The sequence below is a fragment of the Trichechus manatus genome, unplaced genomic scaffold (genome assembly GCF_000243295.1).
Source record: "Trichechus manatus latirostris isolate Lorelei unplaced genomic scaffold, TriManLat1.0 scaffold00157, whole genome shotgun sequence".
Lineage (NCBI taxonomy): Eukaryota > Metazoa > Chordata > Mammalia > Sirenia > Trichechidae > Trichechus > Trichechus manatus.
The window spans coordinates 3781436-3787454 of NW_004444093.1; positions in this window are offsets into that span (position 1 = coordinate 3781436).

A 6019-nucleotide genomic window follows, 5' to 3' on the forward strand; every position below is an offset into this window, starting at 1 on the left:
GGGTTGTTAACCAATGTCATAAAACAGCATGTGTGTTACTGTTACATGAGAAACTATCTGTTCTGTAAGCCTTCACCTGAAGTACAATAAAATATTAAAAAAAGAAAAAAAAAGAAAAAAAAAATGTACATCAGGTGACTCCCTCCCCTTGAAAGATTCTGTGAGGGTTGGACCAATGCCAGGGAACTCATGAGGGATGCCATGGTGGGAGGGGCTTGAGCAGTTAGTGGGCTTTGAGCCTCTTTGCCCACCTGGTTGTTCCAGGGTCACTGATCTGGGGCCCAAATAGAAAGCATTTTTGGGCCACTTGCTTCGGTATCAGCAGAACCCTGCTTGCACAGTGGTTAAGTGCTCCGCTGCTAACTGAAAGATTGTTGTTGGTCCAAACCTATCTATCAGGTGCTCTGCGGGAGAAAGATGTGGCAGTCAGCTAGCCTAAAGATGTGGTTTTCTGCTTCTGTAAAGATTACAGCCTTGGAAACCCTATGAGGCAGCTTTACTCTGTCCTAAAAAGGGTTGCTATGAGTTGGAATTGACTCGACGGCATCGTGTTTTGCTTTTTGGCTTTGGCGTCAATAAAACTTCCCAGGCTGCCTCCCGCCCTACTGGAGAACCCAGCCTGCCCAGCCTGCCTCCGTCCCTTGGGGTTGGGGTAGCACCACCTGCTCCAGCCTCACTTAACAGGCCGAATATTTCAATTATGAGGACATGTTCAAGGACCGCCCATTCCATCTGAGCCTCAATGATGTGGTTGAAGAGAAGGTGTCTTAGGGGAGGGGTGGGAAGGGTGCTGAGGAACAGCTACAGACGTGATGGGAAGGAGGGTGAGCTGGGGTTAACAGAGCAGAGAGGACTTCTCTGCAGGCTGAGAACCAAACCACTGGCCAAGAGGAAAGTGCGTGTGAGGTATTTTTGTCATTCCAAGTGGCTGGGTCCAGGTCTTGCCTAAACGGTCAATGAATCAAAGCCAGGAAAGACTCTGCCTGTCAGCTGGCTTTCTCCCTGTTCCTGCTCGAGCAACAGCCACCAGCCTGTCTCCCTGCCTCCAGCTCATCCTCTTCCAGTCTGGCTGAACCTCCTCCTCATTCCAGAAGCCCTGCTCAAATTGCTGCGAGGGTAAGACCACCCCCTTCCTGTGTACCTCAATCTATTTCCCACCTTCACATCTGACTTCATGGACCCCCACTCAGAAGGGTCTCACACTTGGTTTAATGCTCTGCTGTTGCTGTCTTGCAATTCTGAATTGTTTTTGGACAAGAGGACTGCATTTTCATTTTGCACAGGTTGAAACCAGTTGTCATCCTGTCAACTCCGATTCATGGTGACTGTACGTGTGCCAGAATAGAACTGTGCTCCGTAGGGATTTCAATGGCTGGTTTTGCAGAAGTAGATATGCAGGCCTTTCTTCTGAGGTACCTCTGGGGAGACTGAACCTCCAACCTTTCAGAAAGCAGCCTAGTGTGCTAAATATTTGCACCATCCAAGGCCTCGTTTTGCAGCAAAACAAAAAACCAAAAAAAACCCAAACCCATTGCTGTCAAGTTGAATTGGTTCTGACTCATGGTGACCCCATGTTTGACAGAGTAGAAATGTTCTACAGAGTTTCTTGGCTGTAATCTTCTTTACAGCAGATCACCAGGACTTCCCTCTGCAGCACCACTGAGTGTGTTTGAACCTCCAACCTTTAGATTAGTAGTCAAGAACAAACCTTATGTGCCACACAGGGACCTTCATTATGTACAAGGTCCTGCAAATCATGTAGCTGGCCCTGCCCAGCCAAACCTTCTCAGCTGGCCTTGTCCACACCCCTGGGAGCTTGACACGCCTTACCGCTGAACTGGGATCTGCACTTCAGTGCTGTCCTTGGGATTCCTGTTCATTTGAGTCTGAGAAGCACCGTAGTACAGCACCCCATGCACAGGGCCAGGGCTTCCACATGCCTAGATATGGATCCTGGCTCTACCCTTTCCAGCTGTAGGAGGTTAGGCAATTTTCTTAACTTTCTGTGCCTCAATTTCCTCATCTGTCACTTGACCCTCACATGGCCATTGAGAGACTTGATGAGAGAATGCATGGCACACAGTAAGCACATGGGTTAGTGTGCCAGGTTTCATCCGAATACTCACACCCCACCTGCCTGCCCCTCTGCTGGAAGATCTGCTCTGCTCTTAATTTACTTTTAGAACCCTCACAAGCCCCCACGATGGTGACCTTCCTCAGGGAAACCTCAGCCCTTTTGAGGGCAGCAGTGGTGGTACCGGGGTGCAAGGTAGCCCTTCTGTCTCCCCACACCCAGCCCTGACACTGGCTGAGGACCCAGCCCTCAGCGTACCCCACTCATTTCAGCCTGCCACATTCTCTGCTTCCTGCAGGAAAGCCGGAGTCACCTCCCCTCACCACAGCAACACCCAGTAGGTCCTACTTCCCAGAAGCAGTGAAATCCCAAGGGAGGCACTGGAGGAGGGGAGCCGAGTGTGAAGTCAGCCCCACATCAGCCCCTCTCCCTTTCCCACTGTGGCTGGGAAGATGCCACGGAGTGGGTACCAGCCACGGGGAAGGTCTGTTCCTCTGCTCCTGGCCAGATCACAGGCTACTGTGCTGAGCCATAGCCAGGCTAGGGGGAGGCATTCTCAGCCCCAAGCTCCTCTCTGTCTGGACCTCGGGACCCCTCCCCGACCCCAAAGCCCTGCAACCTCCATGGGCTCTTCCATGCAGGTAAGGTCATTGTCTCCTCCAGACCAGCCTGATGCAAAGAAGTGAGCCACCCACGTGGCAGGAATCATGCATCCCTATTCCCTGGCCAAACGCCTACCTGTTGTAGCCCTGGGCCCCAATTCTTCCACTTCATTCCTCAGAGGGGCCTTCAGGAGCTGGCCACAAACACCTGTTGGAAGAACTGAGCTGGGCTGGCTGAAAGAGAATTATGGGGCAGGGGTGGGTGGCTCTTTGAAAAGACAGATTTCTTGACCACCCTCCAGAGTCTGCTTTGGTCCATGAGGAGAGGCCCCAGAAGCAGCCTTTGACAGCTCTGGGGTTTCGGTGCACAGACAGGTTTCGGAACCTCTGGCTTCAAGCCTCATTTGCTGCCTACAAAACAGAGCTGCATTGCTGGTCTTTATTCTCTGCTAGAAAGCATTTTTTATTATTTTATTGTTTGTACTTTAAGTGAAAGTTTATAATACAAGTTAGTCTCTCATACAAAAATTTATACATGCATTCTTATGTGACTCTAATTGCTCTCCCTATACTGTCACAGCACTTTCTTCCTTTCCACTCCTGATTTCCCATGTCCATTCGACCAGCTCCTGAACCTCTCTGCCTTCTCATCTCACTTCTGGACAGGAGCTGCCCATTGAGTCTCATGTATCTACTTGGGCTAAGAAGTACGCTCTTCACTAGTATCATTTTGTGTCCCATAGTCCAGTTTGAAGAGTTGGCCTCGGGAATGCTTTTAGTTCTGGATTGACAGAGAATCTGGGGGCCATGCTTTCTGGGGTTCCTCCAGTCTCAGTCAGACCATTAAGTTAGGTCTTTTTACTAGAATTTGAGTTCTGCACCCTACTATTGTCCTGCTCCATCAGGGACTCTCTGTTGTGTTCCCTGTCAGGGCGGTCATTGGTGGTAGCCAGGCACCATCTAGATCTTCTGGCTAGTCTCAGGCTCATGCAGTCTCTGGTTTATGTGGCCTTTTCTGTCTCTCAGGCTAATACTTTCCCTGTGACTTTGGTGTTCTTCATTCTCTTTTACTCCAGGTGGCTTGGGACCAACTGATGCATTTTGATAGCTGCTCACTAGCTTATAAGACCCCAGACACCACTCACCAAACTACGGTGCAGAACATTTTCTTAATAAACTTTGTTATGCAAATTGACCTAGGTGTCCCCTGACCCTCAGCACTGCTACTTTCTCCCGCGAAATGTTGGGTTGTATTCAGGAAATTTCTTAGCTTTGGTTTAGTCCAGTTATGCTGACTTCCCCTGCAGAGTGTGCTGTCCTTCCCTTCACCTAAGATAATTCTTGTCTACCATCTAGTTAGTGAATAACTCTCTCCCTCCCTCACCACCCCTGTAACCATCAAAGAATGTTTTCTTCTGTGTTTAAACCTTTTCTTGAGTTCTTATAATAGTGTTCTTATATAATGTTTGTCCTTTTGTGACTGACTAAATTCACTCAGCATAATGCCTTCCAGATTCCTTCATATTGTAACGTTTCACAGATTCACTGTTATTCTTTATTGTTGCATAGTATTCCATGTATGACTATACCATAATTTGTTTATCTGTTCATCCGTTGATGGGCACCTAGGTTGTTTCCATCTTTTTGCTATTGTGAACAGTGCTGCAGTGAACATGGGTGTGTATATATCTATTCCTGTGATGGCTCTTATTTCTCTAGGGTATATTCCAAGGAGCTGAATTGCTGGATATTATGGTATTTCTATTTCTAGCTTTTTAAGGAAGTGCCGAATCAATTTCCAAAGTGATTATACCATTTTACATTCCCACCAATAGTGTATAAGTGTTCCAGTCTCTCCACAACCTCTCCAACATTTATTATTTTGTGTTTTTTGGATTAAGGCTAGCCTTGTTGGTGTGAGAGGTATCTCATCGCAGTTTCGATCTGCATTTCTCTAATGGCTGATGATCTTGGGCATTTCCTCATGTGTCTATCAGCCACCTGAACGTCTTCTTTGGCGAAGTGCCTGTTCATATCTTTTGCCGATTATTTAGTTGGGTTATTTGTCTTTTTGTTGTTGAGGTTTTGCAGTATCTAGTAGATGCTGATTGGATTTGTCATAGCCAAAAAGTTTTCCCAGTTTGTAGGTTGTCTTTTTACTCTTTTGGTGAAGTCTTTTTTTTTTTTTTTAATTGTACTTTGGATGAAGGCTTACAGAACAAATAGTTTCTTATTAAACAGTTAGTACACATATTGTTTTATAACAATGGTTAACAACCGCACAACATGTCAACCATCCCTTCTCAAATTTGAGTTCCCTATTACCAGCTTTCCTGTCCCTTCCTGCCTTGTAGTCTTTGTCCCTGGAGTGTTGTGCCCCATTATTCTCTTTTTGTTTTATGGGGCTGTCTAATCTTTGGCTTAATGGTGAACATTGGGAGTGAATTCATTACTGAGATAAAACGGTGTCCGGGGGTGATACTCTTGGGGTTTCTCCAGTCTCTGTCAGGCTGGCCTTTTTTTTTGGTAATTTAGAATTTTATTATACATTTTTCTCCAGCTCTGTCTGGGACCCTCTGTTGTGATCCTGGTCAGAGTAGTCAGTGGTGGTAGCCGGGCACAATCTAGTTCTACTGGACTCAGTCTGGTGGAGGTCGTGGTAGCTGTGGTCCATTTGTCCTTTGGACTAGTCTTTTCCTTATACAATGTTTCCCCCATTTTTCCTATACATTGTTTCCCCCATTTTCCCTTGCTCTCGAAGGGGTGAGACCAATGGAGTATCTTAGATGGGTGCTCACAAGCTTTTCAGACCCCAGAAGCTACTCACCAAGGTAGAATGTAGAACATTTTCTTTGTAAACTGTGTTATGACAATTGAGGTAGATATTCCCCATGACCACGGTCCCCACAGCTCTCCACCCAGCAATTCAGTCCTTCAGGGAGATTGGATGTGTCTATGGAGCTTCCATGACCTTTCTTTGTACAAGTTGTCCTGGCTTCCCCAGTACCATGTACTGTCATACCCTTGGCGAAGTCTTTTGATGAGCATAAGTGTTTGATTTCTAGGAGCTCCCAGTTACCTAGTTTCTCTTCTGGTGTTTGTGCATTGTTACTTATGGTTCATATTCTGTTTATGCCATGTATTAGGGCTCCTAGTGTTCTCCCTATTTTTTCTGCCATGATCTTTATCATTTACGATTCTACATTTAGGTCTTTTATCCATTTTGAGTTAGTTTTTGTGCATGGTGAGAAGTATGGGTCTTGTTTCAGTTTTTTGCAGATGGATATCCAGTTATGCCAGCACCATTTGTTAAAGAGACTGTCTTTTCCCCAATTAATGGACT